The 23,983-nt window shown below is 43.9% G+C and overlaps 1 protein-coding gene across 7 annotated transcripts in view; it reads left to right on the forward strand.

The window, feature by feature from the left end:
* The window catches only part of GATAD2A (GATA zinc finger domain containing 2A), a 114,319-nt gene that overhangs the window by 10,508 nt on the left and 79,828 nt on the right, over nt 1-23,983 (forward strand). For 3 of the 7 annotated variants that reach the window (XM_084883782.1, XM_084883787.1, XM_084883784.1), the window contains exon 1: nt 12,172-12,304. The exons of 3 other annotated variants lie outside the window; for them this stretch is intronic. The gene's annotated coding sequence lies outside the window, so the exon portion shown is untranslated. Of the gene's footprint in view, nt 1-12,171; nt 12,305-23,983 lie in introns of those variants that run through there. One more of the 7 variants, XM_084883786.1, reaches the window with a different exon arrangement.

Consider the following 23,983-nt stretch of genomic DNA (forward strand, 5'->3'; position numbering starts at 1 on the left):
AACAGGAACAAGACAGGGATGCCCACTCTCGCCACTCCTGTTTGACATAGTTCTGGAAGTACTAGCCATTGCAATTAGACAAGAGGAGGAAATAAAAGGCATCCAAATTGGAAAAGAAGAAGTAAAGTTATCCTTATTTGCAGATGACATGATATTGTACATAAAAAACCCAAAAGACTCCATTAAAAAACTAATTGACTTAATAAATGAATTTGGCAACGTAGCAGGATATAAAATTAATGCCAAGAAATCCATGGCATTTCTATACACCAACAGTGAAACTACAGAAACAGAGGCTAAAAAAGCAATTCCATTCACCATCGCACCAAAAAAATTAAGATACCTAGGAATAAATTTAACTAAAGAAATAAAGGACCTATTTGCGGAAAACTACACGACACTGAAAAAAGAGATAGAGGAAGATGTAAGGAGATGGAAGAACATACCATGTTCATGGATTGGTAGGATCAACATCATCAAAATGTCCATACTTCCTAAAGCAATCTATAGGTTCAATGCACTCCCCATTAAAATACCAACGACATATTTCACTGACCTAGAAAGAACTCTCCAAAAGTTCATTTGGAACAATAAAAGACCCCGAATAGCCACAGCGATTCTGAGAAAGAAGAGTAAAGTAGGAGGGATCTCAATACCAGACTTCAAACTATACTACAAAGCCACTGTTCTCAAAACAGCCTGGTACTGGCACAAGAACAGACAAATAGATCAATGGAATAGAATTGAGAACCCAGATATCAACCCAAATCACTATGCTCAATTAATATTTGACAAAGGAGGCACGAATATACAATGGAGTCAAGACAGTCTCTTCAATAAATGGTGTTGGGAAAATTGGAAAGACACATGCAAAAGAATGAAACTAGATCACCAACTTACACCATTCACAAGGATAAACTCAAAATGGATACAGGACTTAAACATCAGACGGGAAACCATAAAAATACTAGAAGCATCCACAGGTAGCAAAATCTCAGACGTATGCCAAAATAACTTCTTCACTGATACGGCCCCTAGGGCAATGGAAGCTAAAGAGAAAATAAACAAATGGGACTACTTCAAAATAAAAAGCTTTTTTACAGCAAAAGAAACCATCAATAAAACAACAAGAAAGCCCACGGTGTGGGAGATCATATTTGCAAATATTACCACTGATAAAGGTTTAATCTCCAACATTTACAGACAGCTTATACAACTAAATAAAAGGAAGATGAATGATCCAATTAAAAAATGGGCAATGGACCTAAACAGAATATTTTCAAAAGAAGACAGAAGGAAGGCCAAAAGGCACATGAAAACATGCTCAAAGTCACTAAGTATCCGAGAGGTGCAAATCAAAACAACAATGCGGTACCATCTCACACCTGTCAGAATGGCCAACATCAACAAATCAACAAACGACAAGTGTTGGCGAGGTTGCGGAGAAAAAGGAACTCTCGTGCACTGCTGGTGGGAATGCAGACTGGTGCAACCACTGTGGAGAACAGTGTGGAGTTTCCTCAAAAAACTGAAAATGGAACTCCCATTTGACCCAGTAATCCCACTTCTAGGAATATATCCCAAGAAACTAGAAACACCAATCAGAAAGGATATATGCACCCCTATGTTCATAGCAGCACAATCTACAATAGCCAGAATTTGGAAACAGCCTAGGTGCCCGTCAGCAGATGATTGGATCCAAAAACTATGGTACATCTACACAATGGAATACTATGCTGCCATAAAGAAGAAGGAATTCTCATCATTTGCAGCAACCTGGATGGAATTGGAGAGCATCATGCTGAGTGAAATAAGCCAATCAACGAAAGAGAAACACCACATGACCTCACACATCGGTGGATGATAAAGATCTTTATAAACTGATGAACCAAGAGACAGATATAGAGAAAGTAAAGCAACAGGCAGACTGTCAAATTACAGTGGGGAGGGTAGGGATATCAGGGGGAGATAATAGATCAACCGAAGGACTTGTATAAATGCATATAAGTACAACCAATGGACATAAAACTATGGGGAGGGAGGGGATGTGTGGGAGGGAGGGAGGGGGGCAATAAAAAAAAAAAATCAAGAAAATATGTAAAAAATAAATAAATAAATAAATAAATAAATAAATTAAAAAAAAAAAAAAAAAAAAAAAAAAAGAAATAATATTGATCGAGGTACATTTATTAGATGTAATGTAATATGGTTATCCATTGGTGGGCAGCTCTAAAAGGCATGTGTGTCCCAACATTGCCCAGCTTCTAACTCTGGACAATAAACTGTTGATTTATATAACTGAAATAGCTAGGGAAGTCAGGGCTTCCTTCCTGTTGGAGACAGCACAGGGGGCATTAAATCCCGTGGGATCTTGATGATAAGAAAGAAGTTGAACTCTTTTGGAACTGGGAAATAACTACTCTATCAAGTCGTTCCATCCAAATGAATGGATGGTGTTATTTTTGGTATTAAGCTTGGCTCTATCCTCTCTGCAGCCTGGCTGCCTTTGTTTAATACAAATTTATTCCTTCAAACTTACCTACAAGGGACATTTGAACTCTCAAGTAAGGGCTCTATTTACCACAGACTTTCCTATGTGGTCCTAGGTAGGTTTTCTTTTTTTTTTTCTTCTTAAGTGCAATTTAAATTGGATTGAAAAATAGAAAGTGTTAAGGCTGGTCAGTGTGGCTCAGTAGTTGAGTGTTGACCTATGAACCAGGTCATGAGGGTTTGATTCCCTGTCAGGGCATATGGCTCGATCCTCAGTGTTCAGGAGGCAGCCAATCAAAGATTCTCATCATTGATGTTCCTATCTCTCTCTCCCTCTCCCTTCCTCTCTGAAATCAGTAAAGAAATATATACATTTTTTAAAAGAGTTAAATATTTTGGCTCATGTAATTTCTTATGCCAGCAAATAATTCAGCAATGTTTGTGTGCCTGCCATGAGCCATGCTGGACATTTGAGCAGGACAGATGCAGTAGGCTCTCCAGGAGCTTACATCCCAGTAGCAGACAAGTAAATGAATGAATGAAAGAATATCATAGGGCTTCATTGGGAATATCCATGGGTGTTGGAAGCTTGGGGTGGAGTTTCTTAGATGTTTAGAAGTGAAACCTCACTATTTGAATTTCCTCACTGGACTCTTTGCTTCTGTTTCCTCTCTATATAACAAGGCAGAAATTACGGCATTTCCCCAGTTAATTATTGGCTGTTGGCATTGGTTGGTCCAGGATGATTGTGGCTGTAATTTTAGAGTAACTAGAGAGAGAGGTCTGGGATGGTCCTGGTCAGGAGCACTTTCAGCTTTGCTTTTCTTGAAGTTGGTGGCAGTGTGTTTTGTAATCCTGTGGCATTTCTTCATGGCAGCGCATATTATGCAGAGATAAACAGCTCTAAAAGCCCTTCCTGCCTTGTTTGAAACCTTAAAAAAATAATTCAGGCAAGGGAAGTGCTTCGTTATTTATGGCATAGGAAAAGTGAGATTTCAAATAGATTGCTCTGTTGTGTATTGGTAGGTTCATGGTGCATGGAGTTCCTTCTGTCCTTGGGTTCCCTCTTACACTGGGTTTGGGGAAATGCTGTTTTGACTTTCCCATGTTGTGGCCAGATTTGATGTTAGTTCATATAGGTCAGTTAGGTGACAGGTGCTTTTCTTAGGTAAGTGTATTGCTGAGGGAGCCTGAGAGAGGGTGGATACTCATTTGGAGCACAGGCTCCCCAGGAGAGGAGTGTTTTTGGTTAGTCTGTTTTCTTCTTACCTTCTACCAAGTACTGACTGACTCTGGAGGTGAAGAGGAAGGCCCAGCCGGAAGTGGGCGTGAACAAGTAATGCAACTGCGCATGTGACTAGGCTCTCACCTCTGGGTTCTGCTGTCCTTGGAAAGTGGATGCTTGCGCCCTCCTCACTTTCTGTTCCTTAGCCCTCCAGCCTGTGTTCTTGGGCCCCAATTTGAGCATAGAAAACATTACTTTTTCCTTGCTAAGCTGATTTATTAGAGTTGGGAGCACTTGGCAGTTCTAGGGCTCAGCTAATGTACTCACAAACTCAGAACTCTGGCAGAGTGGCCAACAGGATGATTCCCTGTTGCATTATCACAGCGTTTCTTGCAGGAGCTTGCTTGTAGAGGGATGCTCGAAGATGTGTATAGAACTTAAGGAAGCAGACAGTAGATAGGTACTTCTGCAAGGGTGTGCTCTCTAAGAATGGCTTACCGTTAATTTGCCTTCGCTGCTTTGTAAAAGTACCACGGGAGGCCCTGTGTATAGTAGAAGCTTTAGAGTCAGAAAGCCTTTGGTCTGTACCCAGATTTCACCACTTGTTGGCTCTGTTACCTCAGGAAAGTGACCTAACTGCAAGTGGCCTAAACTCTTTGAGCTTCAGTCTCCTTATTTGTGGGGTATGGATGGTAAGCATTAAGTCAGCAATCAGATTATTGTAGACGCCTTATAAATGGGTTGTTACAGAATCATATCAAGGCTGACTGTTTCTCTCCAGGTTGGCACCCAAGTTTGGACTGCTATACATGGCAGTTAATACTGCTTAAGATCTAACCAGTTCACATTGGGGTCACAGGCTTCTTTGTATGACAAAGGCCTGTGAACTACAAGTTCCTGGGTTGGCTGATTTTTCTTATTGAGTTAACCTCAGTTCATTGTAGTCTTATACTGGGTGTACAGTTCTTGCCATAAGGACTTGCAGTGCCTCCTGAAGCATAACAGGGTAACTAACTAGGCAAAAGATTCAAACCTATATTCTATGTGGCTGCCATGTGTGCTTGCAAATGCCTCTCCTTTGTGGGTGATGGAAATATTCATTTAACTTGCTAAGGGTCAGACATCTGGCTGGACATAGGAGCTCAGAGGGTACTAGGAAAACACAGGCATGTTAACTAGTAAGTTTAGTGAGGTGCTGCAATGTATCAGGGAAGGAGGAGGCGATTTAGAGGGTCAGCAAAGGAAGTGGTGGTGGAGAGAGGTACTTGTTAGTAAGCAGGTGGCCAGACATTCTGAGGAGAGGAATAGCGTGGTTACAGGCCGGGACCTGGTGGTGAAAAACAGCCTGGTGTGTTCCCTTGACCTGTGGAAGTTACGCTCCTCTAAAAGTCAGAGTTTGACCTGGGTACCTTTTAAAATATATATATCTTTTATTGATTTTAGAGAGAGAGAGAGAGAGGAAGGGAGAGAGATAGAAATATTGTTGAGAGAGAGACATCATCTATGGGATGCCCCCCCCTGCATGTCCCCTGCTGGGGATCGAGCCAGCAACTGGGTTGCTGGGGAATTGAACTGCTGACCTCCTGGTGCATAGGACAATACTCAACCAACTGAGCCACACTGGCTGGGTTGAACTGGGTACTTTTATTTTTATTTATTTATTTTTTTAAATCAATCTTTATTGTTCATATTATTACAAAGGTTCCTCATTTCTTCCCCCCTCCACCAGGTTCCCACCCCACCCTCCGCCCCCTCCCCATCCCCCTTTGTCCTCATCCATAGGTGCAGTTTATGTTCAGTCTCTTCCTCCCTCCCTTTCCCCGATAGTAAATCCCTTTTCAGATAGTAAATCAGTTACTTAGCATTTTCTCATATCAATAATACCTCCACATGCCCAATGATACATTTCACACAAAAGATATTTCCAAATAGGTCAACCAGCCTCATCCAGGCCCCACCCAAGGCACTCACAGATCAACACCCCAGCCCTATACTAACTCAACACATTGAACTGGGTACTTTTAATAAATAAAGCCCAATTCTACCTTCAAAGGTAGGAACTCTTGCCTGGCTGGCATGGTTCAGTGGTTGAGCATCGGAAACAGGAGGTCATGGTTCAGTTCCCCAGTCAGGGCACATGCCTGGGTTGTCAGGAGGTAGCTGATGGATGGTTCTCTCTCATCATTGATGTTTCTCTTTTTCCCTCACCCTTCCTCTCTGAAATCAATAAAAATATATTTTGAAAAATGTAGGAAGTCTTATAAAATGTGCCATAGTGGGATTTAAGATGAAACTCAAATTAAAATCATATCTAAATTGAGCTTTCAATAGGCATTTTAAAATCAGAAACCAATGATGGCTTAGTGAAATCAGATCATCTATACTTCTTTGTAATGATATGCGGTCTACATGTAGTTTAATCTCTTAAGGAGCTTCAAGAGAACAGAATTGAGGGCTACTTCTGAATTTTTTTTGAGAATTTTCATCATTTAAGATGCTCTAAAATTCTTAACATGGCATATGTTTTTGTGTGTGTGTGTGTGTGTGTGTGTGTTTGTTTTTGTTTTTTTTTTAACTTACATGGCATTCAAGGTTTTGGCTTATATGTATATTTATAGAGCTTCAAAGCTTTATATTTTACTTTTCAGAATATCTCTATTGAAGGTTGACTTTTGCCCTGAATTTGAAATAGAGATCTTACTCTTCCCAAATGATAAGTTGGTAAAATGTAGGCCTGACTAGGTCAGCATGCAAAAGAGGGCCTGGTGTTTGTTATTAAGCTGTGAAGGAGAAAACTAAGTAGAAAAAAACCTGTATTTTTCTATTGTGAAATGCTGGGCACCAGGGAAGGAGGGAGAGTACCCACCCTATTAGGAAAATCCTAGGGAGGAATGTTTTTCCTCCTTATGTTAAGTTGGAAGATCTGCCATTTAACAACTAGGAAGTGTTAGTTGTTAAATGGCAGATCTTCAGGTGTAGCCAGCTCTGGCCTTTGCCTTTGCCTCTGTCATTTTGGATGCTTTGGATGCTCATCTGTTAAAGCTGGCTCAAATGTACTATCCACAATGATTTGCCAGACCCTTCCCTAGGCAGAGGAACAACCTTTTCCTCAATCTTTTCCTATGAATGTTTTTTTCTGCATTGAAATCATTCTGTGTCCTTGTGTGCCACCAACCTGTGAACTTTTGGAGCTGGTGTCAGTAGGCTCCTCATCCTGCTGAGTTCGGATGAGTGGTATCTTAGACAGTTCTTGTCTATTAGTGTTTATCATATAAGACGTCTTAAATGTTGTCCCTCAGAAACTTTAAATAAATTTCCTTATTAGAAACAAAAAAGTACAGTACCTTAAACGTTCAGTAGGTGATGTTACTCCTTTTCAGTCAGTTTCACACACTGTGAAGCCTTGGACCAATTTCTGTTATAAAAGAGGACAGGAACTTGGATTTTGGCCCAAATTTCTTTTCTTTAGTCACTCTTCTCTTGTGCAAGAACAGGCTCAGATGGTGTTTAGAAGTTTATCTAATAAGTACATTAGAAAGATAATTAGAATATTTTTCTAGTGGCTAGGGTGGAAGAAAGAGGCTTAGCTATCATTAGCAAGGATCTGCCTGTGAAGGGTATGAAATTTAAAGTGAATTTGGAAGAAAATTTTGTTGAACTAAATTTTTTTAATTTTTTAATTTTATTGATTTTACACAGAGAGGAATTGAGAGGGACAGAGAGTTAGAAATGTCAATGAGAGAAACATCGACCAGCTGCCTCCTGCACACCCCCCAACGGGGATGTGCCCGCAACCAACATACATGCCCTTGTCTGGAATCAAACCCGGGACCCTTCAGTCCACAGGCCGACGCTCTATCCACTGAGCCAAACCGGTCCTGGCTGTTTTGTTTGTTTTAACTTTTTTTTTTTTTTTTTTTTCCAGAGAGGAAGGGAGAGGCAGAGAGAGATAGAAACATCAATGATGAGAATTATTGATTGGCTGCCTTCTGCATGCCCCACACTGGGGACGGAGCCCGATACCTGGGCATGTGCCCTGATCAGAAATCAAACCTTGCCAGGTCCGGTTTGGCTCAATTGATAGAGCGTCGGCTTGGGGACTGAAGGGTCCCGGGTTCGATTCCGGTCAAGGGCATGTACCTTTGTTGCGGGCATATCCCCAGTAGGGGGTGTGCAAGAGGCAGCTGATCGATGACTCTCATCGATGTTTCTAACTCTCTATCTCTCTCCCTTCCTCTCTGTATAAAATCAATAAAATATATTTAAAAAAAAAAAAAAAAGAAAAAAAAAGAAATCAAACCTTGACCTCCTAACTCATAGGTCGACGCTCAACCACTGAGCCACGTCAGCCAGGTAATAACAAGTTTTGAAAAAAAATTTTTAAAATTTTTTTTTTATTGATTTCAGAGAGGGAAGAAGAGGGAAAGAGAGGTAAAAACATCAGTGATGAGAGAGAATCATTGATTGGCTGCCTCCCATACGCCCCCTCTGGGAACTGAGGCACAACAACCTGGGCTTGTGCCCTGATCAGGAATTGAACCATGACGTCCTGGTTCTTAGGTTGATACTCGATTACTAAGCCACACCAGCTGAGCTAACAAGCGTTTTTAAAATATTATATTAACTGGTATCAATATTTAATTGACTATCTTATTCTTAAGATAGAGAAAAAACTTCAAGAAAAATATGGTTCTAGCTATAGTTGTCTGTAAGAATTTCTTCAGCTTTAGAATGGCATCTGAAGGTGATTGCATCATATTTCATAATTACCCAGCTAACTATTTGCTGTTTAGTCCAGTAGTAGGTAGACACAGAGGCAGCCTTTAAAAAATATATTTTATTGATTTTTTACAGAGAGGAAGGGAGAGAGATAGAAATGTCGATGAGAGAGAAACATCGACCAGCTGCCTCTTGCACACCTCCTACTGGGGATGTGCCCACAACCAACATACATGTCCCTGACCGGAATTGAACCAGGGACCTTTCAGTCCGCAGACGGACGCTCTACCACTGAGCCAAACCGGATTCGGCCAGAGGCAGCCTTTAGTCCAGGGGTGAGGAATGTTCAGCCTGAGAACCATATAAGGCCTGCAAAATCATTTTGTCTGGCCCTGCCAAAGTATTAGGGGTGAGTTAATTAAATGTTTGATCAAATATAGCAGGCTAATTTTTAAAAATATATACTTTATAGATTTTTTTTACAGAGAGGAAGGGAAAGGGATAGTTAGAAACATCGATGAGAGAGAAACATCAATCAGCTGCTTCCTGCACACTCCTACTGAGGATGTGTCTGTCTGCAACCAAGGTACATGCCCTTGACCAGAATCGAACCTGGGACCCTTCAGTCCTCAGATGCTCTATCCACTAAGCCAAACCGGTTAGGGCGCGGGCTAATTTTTAAGTTGGTAATTTTGTATGGTCCTTGAATGATGTAAATATCCAAATGGCCCTTGGCAGAAAAAAGATTCCCCACTGCTGCTTTACTGCAAGCAGCCTGAGCATTCACCAGCTTGAGAACCAGGGACCCCAAACAGGTCTGGATTCACTGTTGCCTTTTCCATTTATATACCTGGTTCTCTCTTCCTATCTCAAAAATAAACCTTGTAATGATGTCACCCCACCCCACTCCTGCTTTCCCTGCTGGAGTTGACACGCCCACTGGAGCAGCCCACCTGTCACCAGTGCACACCTCAGTCCACAGGGGTGTGTCATTAATATGTTGCAGCTGATGCCTCCCTCTGAAAACGGTGATTGTCGCCTTGGTGATTCACACAGAGCTTGCCAGCTCAGGCTCTGGAATCCCTATATCTATCTCAAGTCTCAGGTCTCCCACCTTACCACACTTTGCTGTTTGTAGTTAATTAAGTTAGCATTAATCAAGACCCAGGTGAGGAGCAGTAGGTAATATTTTGCTTTAATATACATAATCTGATTATTTTTTGTAGAGTACAGCATTTCTTAAAATATACAGCTGCTGAATTAGAGGGAAAATTCTGGATATTTGCTTTAACCTATCCTTGCACTTGGGATCAGGGAGCTTTCTGCATTCCTATACCAAGTCACCTGTTTGAGAATAAGACAGGTTTTTGAATTTGAATTGTTTTGTAACAAAGCAAATTGCTGACAAAACTGGGCCAGGGTATGCCTTTTGGGGGTCAACACTTTGTATTTCGTATCTTTTTTTTTCTTTTCTTCAGATTTGAAGAATGCTTCTCTTTTTACCCAGGGGAGCTTGTGTCAGATATTGCATTAAGCAGTTGGAAGATTTTGGGGTTGGGATGGTGGAATCAACAGAAAAAAGTTGCCACTTATGGCCCTGGCTGGGTAGGTCAGTTGGTCATTCCATATGCCGACGTGTGGGCTTATTCCCTGGTCAGGGCACATACAAGAATCAACCACTGTGGAGGGAGGAGTGGGGAGAATCAACCAATAAATGCATAAATAAGTGGAACAACGAACAAATGTTTCTCTCCCTTTCTCTCTCTCTAAAGTCAATAAAAAAAATAGTTGCCAATTATGTGTGGAACTTAATGCAAAATTAAGATGGACTGTTTTGAACTTGATGGGGAGAAGCACATAGTAGAAAACAATTGTTTTTCTAAAACTTGTTCTACATTAAGTGTCTTTCAAGTTTGAGGTCAAGAGCAATCATGGGTCGAAATTATATCGATTCTCTTTTAAAAAATGAAATAGAGCCCTAGCTGGTTCGGCTCAGTGGATAGAGCATCTGCCTACCGACTGAAGGGTCCCAGGTTCTGAACATTCCTGTCAAGGGCACATGCCTGAGTTGCGGGCTTGATCCCCGGTGGGGGACGTACAGGAGGCAGCCAATCAATGATTCTCTCTCATCATTAATGCTTCTATCTCTCCCCTTCCTTCCTCTCTGAAATAAAAAAATATATATATTTAAAAAAAATGAAATAGAAAATATCAGAGTACACCCGGTTCCATGTGGCTCAGTTGGTTGAGCATCTTGCATGGGAAGGTCTCCTGTTCGATTCCCCATCAGGGAGCCTACAGGAGGCAATGATCTCTCTCCCATTGATGTTTCTCTCTTTCTCCCTCTTCCTTTTTATTTTATTTTATTTTTTTAAATTAAAAAAATTTTTTTTAACCCCTCTTCCTTTTTAAAGATCAATTTTAAAAATGCCATAAACATATTTAAAAAATATCAGAGTGCATTACAAGTGGTAAAGGTTTAGTTGGTGAAACTTGTTTTGTTTTTTTTTAAAATATATTTTATTGATTTTACACAGAGAGGGACAGAGAGTCAGAAACGTCGATGAGAGAGAAACATCGACCAGCTGTCTCTTGCACATTCCCCACTGGGGATGTGCCCGCAACCAAGGTACATGCCCTTGACCGGAATCGAACCCGGGACCTTTCAGTCCGCAGGCCGACGCTCTATCCACTGAGCCAAACCGGTCCCGGCAGAAACTTGTTTTAATTGTATGAATATGTATTAGGATGTATTATAAAAACCCCATTATTTAGGAGTCTAGATGTCTCATCATAAATTATTTGTATTAACGTGGGGGGAAAAACATGAAAAGGGCCTGCCTTTTTTGGCAATTCTTCAGAACAGGATCTTGACATTGAGAGGCTTCTTGTAATGTTATATTTTCCCTATTGAAATTATGTTCTGCTTTATATCCCCAAAGGCCCTGCTCTCTCAGGTTCACCTGTGTTTCACGTGTTTCCTTCATGTCACTGAGAGGGAAGGGTGCAGATTTGCTTTCTTGGCTGGGGGGTGGGGAGGGTAATCTCCCAAAGGCACTGGGGCATATTGAGAGGTAACTGGAGAGGGAGCGCAGCCATCCCCAAGTGTCTAGAAGTGGATGGGTCTGGAGCTTAGTTCGTAGAATCTCTTCACTGCTATGGAAAAGTGATGCTTTAGAGTCGATCCCCTAGAGGGGAGCTTCTTTGTGACGACTCCGCTGGGGAGGCATTCTGACCTCGGTTTTCAGAAGCAGCAGAGTTGCTGGAGGTCCGCAGCTCAGCTGGAGTGAGGTCAGCAATGTGTGCGTCGCGAGCGCGTCGTGAGTCAGCCTTGGGCGCGGCCGGCTGGCTCTGCGGTGGTTGAACCAGCCGCAACCCCTCGGTCCTGCACTGGGAGCCTTCCCGGGCCCGCGTGAGAAACCAAACCCCTGAGCGCGATCCGGAGGTCGTTGCTTCCGGGGGCGGGGCCAGCATTACCCCGCCTCCCAACCACGCCCTTCCATAGACCCCGCCCCTGGTGCTTAGCCACGCCCAGTCGGGCGCGGGCGGGCGGCGTCGCCTTTAAGAGCTCCCCGGTGTTTTGGGGGCCGCGGGCCGGGCGCGCTGACCTGGTGCGCATGTCCCGGGCGGTGACGCCGGCGCCGGGCTCCATGTGTGCGGCCGAGGGGCGCATTATCTGGCCGGCGGCGCGGGCGGTCGGACCGGCGGAGCGTGCGCCGCGGGCCCGGGCGGCTCCACAGGCGGAACGAGAGCGCGTGGCCGAGCGCCCCGGGTCCCTCGGCCGCCCGGCCCCGCGGGCGCCCCCGCCCCTCGGCCCCACGGTCCCGCGAACCTGCGCGCTGCCCTAGGGCCCGGCCGGCCCGCGGCCCGGTAAGTTCCGGACCAAACTTGCTGGGGACCGGGGGTGGGGGACCAGGGCCAGGGGCGCCCAGGGGAGTCTGGAGCGGCGGGGGCGGCGCGCACCAGGCAGGGTCTGGGGGTCGTGAGAGACCCCCGCGTGAGTGTGAAAAAGTGAGGGCGAGTGAGTTTTACTCCTTTTATTGCGGGAGCGTCTTTCTCGTGCTGCCCTGGAAAGTTCCGCTCCCTGTCGCCGCTCGGGCACGTGGGGGCCGGGCGGGGGTCTGGGCAAATCGCGATGTCGCCCAGTACCTCCTGCGTTTTCACTAGAGCCAGGGAGAGGCCGGGCCCCGAGCGCTGCTTCTGAGCGGCCCGGACTGGCGGGTTGATTGGGGTGGCAGGCGGGAGGCACGTGGGTGCGAGGGGCGGGGGACGGGCGGGCCGTGGGGGTCCCAGGCTGGCTGGGCCCGGCCGCGGCGCTGGACCCCGTGGCGGCGACGGCGGCGGATCCCATGTCAGAATAAGAGTCCCCGCGCGCCCACGCCCGCAGGGCTGGCCCTCAACCCTCCCCCCCCTCCGCTCTCGCCCTTCCTGCCTGACCCCCGGGAGTTGCAGGATCCTTCCCCTCTCTGCTTCAGCCTTTCACCCGGCCCTACTTTTTAAATTTGCCTCACCATCTGACAGTGGTTTTATTGAGTCCTTTTCCCCCCACCTGGAATGGGTCGGCATCAGTAACTAGACAGCAGCAGCTGTCCTTTTAAAGGGATTATTGCCAAGAATCGGAATTGATCACTTCAACGAGGAAGGGCTTATGGGCAGGGCCTCAGCTTAGAGCTTAACTTGGTGTGTGAGCACACAGAGACCCAGAAATGAATGGGAACACTTTTGAGTACATGCTTCTGCTCTATCCTGGTAATTTTTCAGGGATTGCTTGATTTTGTGTATCTGACCCAAGGTCTTTAGGTGTGTAGTTCATCCTTATCTTAAGAGCTTTGGATTCATTAGATCAAAGTCCGGGTGAGTCACTTGCGCCTTTTTCTCTGTTCCTCACCCCTTTAGTTCTTTAAGTTTTCTTGGAGTTCACAGTGCTTATTAAGTCTCTGTATGTCTGTTTCCCACAGTGACACCTTCTGGCTGTGGCAGCACAGAGAACCTGACCGATGGACAGACTTCTGTGCATTTGCTTTAGTCTTGCTGATATTCTTTTTCTTCTTTCTTGTGATAGCGGTTACAAATTTTATTTTAAGTTAGATTATGTAAAATAATGTTTGCTGGCACCTGATCAGTATTAGTGATTCATATGGTAAGATCAGTAGCTTGTTAGACCTGACAGCAAGCTATGGAGAAGTGCTAATAGATAATACTAGACCCCAGATTTGATTGCCTACTGTATGCCCAGGTCAGTGCACAGACATCTTCAGTACCTGTAACAATCTGATAAGGAGGAGGTAGTATAGTCCTCTCTTTATGGGTGAGGAAACTGAGGCTCTCTTGAGTGGTGGAAAGGCAAGCTGGGCTTGAACTTGCTTTGTGGGGCACCAGAACCCAGGAATGTTTTATTTGCAAATCCAGTGTGTGAGCATTTCCTGGGGGCTTTTAAAACAAGTTCATTTACTTGTCCAGGCTCCAGTGTACCCCTGCTTGGAGATATAGGATGACTTGGTGACACCATTTTAGTCATGCTTTGTCCTCAGAGTTACCAGCTGGTCTTTAAGGAGCTAAACAGAAGAACCACCTCTTTGCATTCGCTTCCTCAGCTTCCAGTTCAGGAAAGGTGGCCCTTTTCTAAAGGAAGCGGTCTAGAATGAGAATTTTGAGTGATTTGCTATACTCTCATCTCACTCCTTTGCAGTCCTTTATCTTTCATCTTTTATTCCTCCCCCAAGATTCTGAAGCTAGTTTTTATAGAGCAGTGGTCAGCGAACTCATTAGTCAACAGAGCCAAATATCAACAGTACAACAATTGAAATTTCTTTTGAGAGCCACATTTTTTAAACTTAAACTACTTCTAACGCCACTTCTTCAAAATAGACTCGCACAGGCTATGGTATTTTGTGGAAGAGCCACACTGAAGGGGCCAAAGAGCCGCGTGTGGCTGTCGAGCCACAGTTTGCCGACCACGGTTATAGAGGATTGTCTTTCATCTTGGTTATTGTATAGAGAATGGATGTTTCTTTATTAGTGATTTGGATGCATTGTTATTTCCACTTAGATGACATCATTTTTTTAAATGTCAAGTCATCTCTAATAATGCAGTATCACTTGGGAGATCCTACATTCTTATATTTTGATAGTGAGGAAAGAAATACTACTACTCTTGGTAGAAATTTGTAAGGATTTATACCAAAAAGTCAACAATAAAATCTCTTTTTAGGCTTTTTAAAAAAAAAAACTTTTTGGTATCTATTTTTTATGATTTTAAGGGACATCTTTTGAATAAAAAACAATTTTCAGCTCTTTAGTAGCTTCTCCCATTTGCTTTGCATCATTTTGTGACTTTCTGGCATTGCAAGTGGTGATTTCTGGGTTGATTTATTCAATAAATATTGGAGTGTGCACTGTGCTCCAGCACTGGGCTAAGTATCTTTGCTTAGTGGAGTTTATGGTGAGGTTAGTGGGAGAGGAATCATAATTAATCTCATGATTGTGGGGAAATTTAACAAGGTCCAAGGAGAAGACTCCATAATCTGGTGAATACGCACACACACATACATATAAGGGAGACGGGATGGCCAGCCTTGGCGCTGAGAGGGTCTGGGATTTACCTTGAGACCAGTGAAACTCGATTAAAGAGGATAAGGAGGGACTGAAGGCCATGTGGTACAGTGAGTCTCACAACCATTGGGTCTTAAGTAGCAGACAACTGAAGGATGCTCCTGAATGACATGAGTGGGAAATTAACAAAACTATTAGAAAGTTGGCATTTTCTTGGGAGAAGATTAAGAATGACTTGCAGAGTCTTGAATATATTAATTCTCAACAGAAACAAAAATAATGACCTTACCACTGAATTAAGTTAAGGATTTTCATGTGCTAACCTCTAAAAGAGGCAACTTGAGTGCTTTTCTGAAGAAATACCTGCTTGGACTTAAGTGTTCCTGTGTCATAAATTGAAATGGCCAAGCCTGTTTTCCATAGATGATTTTCTCCCTGGTAATTGAGTTAATTCATGCTCATTGTAGAAAACTAGGAAGATTATGAAACAGTCAAGTTGTCCTGGGTTATAGAGCATCTCTGGGATTTCCTTGTTATGTCGGGTCGGGAAGTGCAGCAGAACCAGAAGAACGAGTTGGCAGTGTTATAGTTTGAGGCTTACAGAATTGTGCTGCCTGTTAATGTGGTTGATTGTTAGAATGAATGCTCTTGAGTTATCTGAACTTTTTTTTAGGAGGTTAGACCATCTGGTCTTAGATTGCTATTCTTTGAGGTGTAATGGTACTTATTTTTATTTTATTTATTCACTTTAAAATACATTTTTATTGATTTCAGAGAGGTAGGGAGAGGGTGAGAGAGAGAGATAGAAACATCAGTAATGAGAGAGAATCATTGATCGGCTGCCTTCTGTACTCCTCCCATTGGGGATCAAGCCCACAATCTGGACATATGCCCTTGACCTGAATTGAATCTGGGACCCTCCAGTCCACAGGCTGACGTTCTATCCCCTGAACCAAACCAGCTAGGGCTTTATTTTATTTTTTCTGTTAATTCTCACCTGAGGATATTTTTTCCATTGATTTTCAGAGAGAGTGGAAGAAGGAAGGGGGGAAGAGAAGTGAGAGAGAAACATCAATGTGAGAGAGACACATTGAATCTCTAGCTTCTTAACATGCTTCCTAACAACATGTACCTGGGTTGCAAGTACAATACCTGGCCCTGGTCAGGACCCAAAGTGCAGCAACACTTTGGTGCACAGGCCAGTTCTCTAGCCACTGAGTAATGCCAGCCAGGGCTAATGAAATTTATTTGTACTAACTGTGCAAATCTACATCTCTGACTTGAATTAGGAAGGCAGGGTGCTAAGAAGCTAGAAATTTAAAAAGACAGAGAACCTGAAGTGGTGGAATGAGGTGAAAATAGTGAGTGTTCTTGGAAACAAAAGTACCAGCTGGGGACATACCCTGTACACATGTGGATTCTGACAAATGTGATCTAGGACTTTTTATTTTTATTTTTATGTATACTAGAAGCCCAGTGCACAAAATTTGTGCATGGATGTGGTCCCTAGGTCTGGCCAGCTATTGAAGCATGAGTATCTGGTATGGAAGGGCAGGTCCCAGCTGACCTCTGGGTGGCATTTGGGCCCTTGTGTGCCCCACTCTGCCTGAGTCACGGCGCCCAAGTCCCCACGCTGAGGTGTAGTGAGCATAGCTGGACACCGTGGGCCTCTGGGCCAGTGTGCTCTCTCCTGGCCGGCTTCATAGACCAACTGGCTCCTGTGTGAATTGAAACCCACGGGGAACCTGACTCTGTGGTCCAGGTTCGCCCAGAAGAGGCTGCATAGGTGTGGGGTAGGCTCCTTGTGGGAGCTGACTTGAGCCCTGGTGTCCCAGGTGAAGGGTAGCAGGGGGAGAGCAAACTCTGCGGACACTACATTTTCACTGCATCTTCGTCCCTGTCACCCCTGCCCCTAGGTAGCTAGTGATGCCCACCATGTTCTGGCCGCTTCCTGGTGGTCAGCGAATGTCATAGCGAATGGTCGAACTCCTGCCTGAGGAGACAATTTGCATATTAGGCTTTATTATATAGGATAGGATTTTTAAAAAATATATCTTATTGATTTTTTTACAGAGAGGAAGGGAGAGGAATAGAGAGTTAGAAACATCGATCAGCTGCCTCCTGCACACTCCCTACTGAGTATGTGCTTGCAAGCAAGGTACATGCCCTTGACTGGAATAGAACCTGGGACCCTTGAATCTGCAGGCCCACACACTGTCCACTGAGCTAAACTGGTTAGAGCTAGGATAGGATTTTTATTGATTTCAGGGAGGGAGAGGTAGAGAGAAATAGAAACATTAATGATGAGAGCATCATTTATTGGCTGCATCCTGCACACCCCTCTCTGGGGATCAAGCTGCAACCCAGGCATGTGCCTTGACCCAGGAATCGAACCATAACCTCCTGGTTCAAAGGTCAATGCTCAACCACTGAGCCATGCTGGCTGGGCGATCCAGGACTTTTTAGTCAAGAGAAATGTCAAACTATGGGCTTATTGCCCATCTCTCTAAACTGTATGTATTTGTGACCTCTTTGATGAAAATGTAGGTTAGTTTTTCAAAAGACAAAGGAATTTAATATAGTATCTGCAGGTAACCTTTGGAAGTGACTGGGAATCCTTCAAAGTGAGGAAAAGGATCCTTGCAGCTTCTCAGTGCCCTGCACCCACTTTCTCCATCCTAATAAATGTACCCCTGTTTCACAGGTGAATTTGTCAGGCACCTTGCTTTCCTGTTCTCCTGGTACCCAATTCTTGGGGTTATCTGAAAGGATGAGACTTTATATCTGAGATACAGAAAAGCTAACATCTGAGATAGAAGGAACTGGCAGAGGGTGGCCAGTACCTCAAAGGGGACTCCCAGCAAGTTGAGGCAGGAGTTTGGGGGAATGTTTGAAGTTGTAGGGCTTTATGGCTACTTGGTGCAATTGTAGCTGGGGTCCAGAAGGGAGAGACAGCATTGTATTGGAGAGAAAGTTTTCATTTGTTTGAGGTTGAAGAAGCCTTCAGCTGGTACTTCTGCAGCTCACCTGAAGAGAGCTCTCTTCACCTGACCTGCTTTGCTGATCAGATCTTTTGGTTCAACCTTCACACTTATTAGTCTAAATGGGGTGACGCCTTTGAGCACACTTTAAAAAGTGCTGCTGTAGCCCTAGCCGGTTTGGCTCAGTGGATAGAATGTTGGCCTGTGGACCAAAGGGTCCTGGATTTGATTCCGGTCAAGGGCATATACCTTGGTTGCAGGCTCCTCCCCAATCCGGGCCCTGTGTTTTGCTCACAGTGATATTTCTCTGTCATTCCCTCTCTTCCACTTTTGTCTGAAAATCAATGGAAAAATATCCTCAGGTGAGGATAAAAAAGAAAAAGAAAAAAGTACTACTGTGATATAGAGGCCATCCAGGTCCTGGTGTCAGGGATACCTCTCATGAATAGTGCTGCCTACTGTTTGCCAGGTGAGGCTTTTGGGCCTCTTCCCAGGCAGCAGGCCCCTGTAGCAGCATAGGCTAGCCCTGGCATTGCCTCAGAGAGGTTGGGTGTGAGCTTTGCTCAGCCACTTCCTAGTGATGTGACCTTGCTGAACCTTGTCCTCTCCCATTTCAAAAAAGGGGGTGGTATTGTCTACCTTGAATGGCTGAGTTGGGAGTGAGCTAATAAATGGAAGGGCTTAGCAAAGTGCCTAGTGTGTGCACCTGTTAAAGTAATTGGAGTTTAGTGAGTATATCATTATGACTAGAACAGATGAGGAAGAGAACAAAAGCATTAAGGACCACTCTGTTTCTCTTGTATGGAGCATCTTCAAACTCATGGGACAAACTGTCACTGTCTGCTGTGTGCCCTTTGGAGTCACAGCCTGTCCACCATCTAGATGGAAGAAATCAAAGTTCCCTACAGAGGGTGACATTGCCAGTGTCATCTTGTTGTTTGTTATTTTATAGCTGGGATTTGCCTCCAGCCTTTCTGATTTCAGACTTTGCATGTTTTTCATGCTAGCCTCAGAGATACAGAATTGCTGGGTTTGTGGAGCTTCCACAAGGGAAAGGAAGCTGCCCTTTCGTGGCTCTGTGCTTGCTGAACCCCACTTCTGACTTTCAGAGACAGCTCCTCCATCTGTGAGATGGGAAGATGTTTGCCAGGCATATCTGTCATGGGGTCTTGTCTTTGAGAACCAAGAGGGACCCCTACATCTCTGGCTTTATCCCTGAGTGGATTCTTGTCAGGGATGGGAATGGTTGCCTGATGATGTATGCAATGGCAAATGGGAGGTTCCTGCCTACGTCCTGTCCAGCTCTCTAGCTGGCTTGAGGAATGAACGGATTTGTCACTAACTACACCTTACCACTCTTCAGCCTTGGGTGGGCCTCCTGGCCATCTGACTTCAGTTGGGGGACTATCTATCACCTCATAGGATAACTGAGGATAAGGAGTTGGGAATATCCAAACCCCTACTCCTCCATTCACCTCTGAGACAAAATCTTTCTCTTTCCAAGTGACAACTACTCAATGACCACAGCTCAGTTATGCACAATGAAACAGATTTGAGGAACTAGATTTTTTTCATTAAAAAATCCTAACAACCTAACAATTTGGAGGTGTTAGGAGCTCATTGTAAGGAGACCTTATCTAAAAAGTTGTCATATTATCTTGAAGTAATGTGAAAAACCCCACATTATGCTGGATTAAATTTGCATATAATCCAGCATAATAACATTTCCTTCAGTTTTTTTTTAAAAAATTTTTCATCCTTCAGTTCTTATTGTTTTGTGCAATGAGACCTTGAGCCAATTGCATTAAACTCTACTCAACATATTCTTTTTAAACATTAAAAAAAAAAAACTGATTAGAGAGAGAAACATAGATTTGTTCCACTTAGTTATGCATTAATTGGTTTATTCTTATATGTGCCCTGACTAGGGATTGAACACCCCACCTTGGCATATCAGGATGATGCTCTAACCAATTGAGCTACCCAGCCAGGGCCAACACATTCTTACCTTGGAGGCAGCTGCTCATCATGACCTTGGAGGTGAGCAGGTTTCAGGCAGAGTCACTTGAGTTTCCAGTTGGTGAATTTTTGTGGCAGTGACAACAGATTGTTTAGCTTTTTTGTGTTTTTTGGGCCGGTTTGAAAACATTGCTGCCATAACCTTTATTCATATCCACAAAGGAAACACATTTTCCACAATTGCTCAGCGATTTGGGGAAAGTAGGAGCATGGCAAACTGAATTCTTGATTTGAAGGTATTGGTTGAGTCACCCCAAACCTGTGATATTCTCAGATGCTTACCATTGACAGAACATCTGAACTTCATTTTCTGTTGCCTCATGTATTATTCTTGTGCATTTAAAGGGTTAATCCCCACCCCTTAATGGCAGTGGTTCTTTCAGAAGATTCTATAGTCAGATCCCTTCTTGGGTGGGATTCTCCTATACTCACTGGGATTCTGGGAGATTTTAGGGTTTGATTAGTGTTTTCCTTAACACTTTTGTTTGATTAACTGACTGACCTCAGCAGTTTGTAGGTCTTGGTCATCTGTCTCCCCAAACCTTTATAGTTCCTGTTATTATTGTGGTGTGTTTTTTTCCCCTTTCTAACCCAAGCGACAGTTCTTGATGCTGAATTTTGGGGAGGGAGGTGGAGAGCGTCAGTTGATAATGGTAGGAGTTGCCTGGTTTGCTTTTGACATTTTCTTGTTTAAAGATATTAATGTCCTGAATCTGGGTTGAAATGTAATTGCGGCCTTACTGCCAATTTATATTTGTCAGGCAGGGCATTAGAAATGTAACTATTTTTGGTCCTTGGGCAGCAACAACTTTAGGATTCACCTTGACTAGCTTGCTTCTGTGTTCAGTTATGCTGTGTGCCCACCATTCAAGATGAGTGGGGGAGTCCTTGATATTACACACACACAGGAAACAGGTTCTCCAGAGAAGTGGCCTTTCCCCAGCTGACTTGCAGAAAGGTAGGGGAGCATAGATGATAGTTATCTGTTCCCTCCTGAAGCTACCCTGGTCTTACCTGTCATCTTTTCTTCATGGCTTGATTAGTTTTGTTTTAGGTTCCTTCTCCCTTTATTTATGTAGGTTCCTTGGCAGGTTTCCTTGTGGTGTGAGGATGGGATGGGACACAGGAAGAACATGGCTGCTTTTTTTTTTTTTTTTTTTTAATTGACTGGGTGATGACTTTCCATTTTAAAAGCACAAAACTGCTTTTCCTGTCTATTAAAAAAAAAAAAAAAAAGTAATGGCAGTTTCTTGGATAGATATCCTTCAGGTGATATTCTGGTGGCCATTTCAAAATCCTTAAAAGCAAGAGAGAGGGCTTTGTTGCTCTGCAAAGAATACTGGCTGATTCTAAAACAGTGCAACCTGCCTGTTAAAAAGCGTTTTCAGGAAGGTTATTTGCTGTATATCCTTTATGTCTGTAGGAGTCTGTTCAAGCTGCTGGAGTGGTCTTTAAACCCTGTCACAGGACTGGTTAGAGGGGTTGAAAATGTTTTGTTTGGAGGAGAGAAGATTGGGGGTGAGGGATGGCTAGAGTTTCCAGGAGGCCTGTTGGTGAGTCAGGATCTCAGTTCAGGATTGAATGGAAGGCCTTTCCTGTTGCTAGAGCCATCATGCACCTGCTCACCCCCTCAGGGAGTGTGGAAGGGGTTCCTGTTACTTTCCAGAGATAATATTAGGTGACCCTATCACAAAAGGCAACAGAAGTAAACAGGTCATTACCTGGGGTAGGAACTCGGCATTGGGTGAACAGCTCAGAGACTCGCACTCATCTTCTGTAAAGTTTGAGATGGCAGGAGCTTGTTCATTTTGTTGCCTTGGTTAATTACAGAAGGGAAAAGGAAACAAATTGCTTAGAAAAATTAGGGTAACTTTGATTTGTTTAACCAACTTTCTGAGTCTGTGAACCACTGTTGTTTCTTTAAGTTATTTTAAAAAATTAAGGCCCTGGCCAAGTAGCTCAGGATTGTGGTCCTGATACACCCAAGGTTCTGTGTTCCGTTCCAGTTTAGGTTACATACGAGAATCAACCAATGAATGCATAAATAAGTGGAATAAATAAATATTTCTCTCTTTCTTTCCCCCTAACCCCCTCTCAAGTTAACTGTTGACATTTAAGAACATAAACTACTCTGGTCAGTACCCCATGGAGTAAAATACAGTGCTGGCTTCTCATCACTACATGGTGAAATTACCAGAGCAGATGTGTTGCTGGTAGTGGGATCCTCTAATTCAGAGCTTCTTACTCTGTAGACTGGGATTGGAGTGGTGCAGAAATATCCTTGAAGCCAGGTGGCCCCAGTTCCTGAGCCTGAGTAGCCTTGTTTTACTCCATTGTGTCGTGCAAATACCATATGTGTTACATGCCATGACATGAGACAGATGTACATCTGATCTGTGTTTGTTCCCTTCCCCATCCATCATCTCCCACCTCCACTGTTCTGAGAAGACATGGGATTTTCTTGGACCCAGAGGGTTTACTGCTCTTATGGAGAAGGTGCATGACACTGGACTAGACCATTCATGGAAGGGTGAAGTTGGCAGATCGCCCTTCCAGACACCAGGTTTACAGAAAGTCTAGTGGGAAAGTTGCAGATGCAGGTTGTTCTGATTATTGTTGATCTTAAATGGAAAGCTGCTTAAACTTTGCCCTAAAAGCATGGAGAGCCCTGATGTTTCTGGAGAGAAGAATGTCTACTTGAATTGGCCGGGAAGCCAGTCAGGAAAGAAAGGCATTGATAAAAGGCAGGCATGAGCTAATATAATTCAGTCTTAAATTTGCCTGACGAAGAATAAAAAGCAGGAACGGGTGCTGGAGACATTGTGTAGGTAGATTGGGTGGGGACTAATTGGATACCAGGGGATGAGGACAGGTCATCTGTATTTTTAAAAATATATATATTTTTATTGATTTCAGAGAGGAAGGGAGAGGGATGAGAGATAGAAACATCAATGATAGAGAAGCACTGATTGGCTGCCTTCTGCATGCCCCACACTGGGGATTGAGCCTGCAACCCAGGCATGTGCCCTTGACCGGAATTGAACCTGGGACCCTTCAGTCCGTAGGCCGATGCTCTATCCATTCGGCCAAACTGGCTAGGGCCAGGTCATCTGTTTACTCAACAACTGGGGTAGCCTTTCTGTTAGGTTGTTTTGTGCTTCTGGGGTCCAGTGATGGGTGAGATGGCCTGTTCCCTGTCCTCTGGTGTCTAAGGCCATATGGAGCAACAAGGTAGGGTGCTCTGAGAGAGGGAGGGTGGGCAGGAGCACATCTGAGAGGTGGCAGCTGAGTGATACAGAGCCCCTAGATTGTGGATCTTTAATTTCAGCGGTACTGAATTTGAATAAAGGTGAGGTGAGCTGGGTTCTGGAGAGGTGGTTCTAGGTTGTGTCTATATTTCATGGAAGAAGGGGGTGTTGGTAAGGCAGCCCAGCTTGTGGCCGTGCATGGCCACTCCCTGCTTATCTGGTTTGGGAGGACGTAATGGTTGGAGGTGTGGAGACCCTGTGTGATTGTCAGGACTCTTAGGGCATGTCTGTTAGGGGCATATCTATGATCCTTCTGGATAGCTATGGGCTCTGTGGCCAGATGTAGAACTTGACCTGTCTTTGCATCATCTCCCAAACTAAGTGCTTTGTGTGTTAGGTGAGAGAGCAATAAATGATAGATAGGTGAGAGAATAAAATATCCAAGAGACTATCTCTTATATGGAGGAAAAGTTTGTTCTGCGTTCTGCTTCCAGGAGTGAAGTAGTGATGAATGAATGTAAATTAGAGGGACACAGCCCTTAACGTAGTCTGATAAAGAGCTTTCTAGCAATTAAAGGGACCAGAAAGAAGCTCAATATGATTCCAGTGCCCTGGGAGCTAGTTGGTAACCCACATTTTCTAGATTCTGAGAATTTTCCGGTTTGAGATTTTGGATACTTTTCCAGAAAGACGAAGAGTGATTAAGATGCTTCTCTGAAATATCCACATGAATTATTCCAACAGCTGAT

Source organism: Pipistrellus hanaki (assembly GCF_964339955.1).
Source record: "Pipistrellus hanaki genome assembly, chromosome: 5".
Taxonomy (NCBI): domain Eukaryota; kingdom Metazoa; phylum Chordata; class Mammalia; order Chiroptera; family Vespertilionidae; genus Pipistrellus; species Pipistrellus hanaki.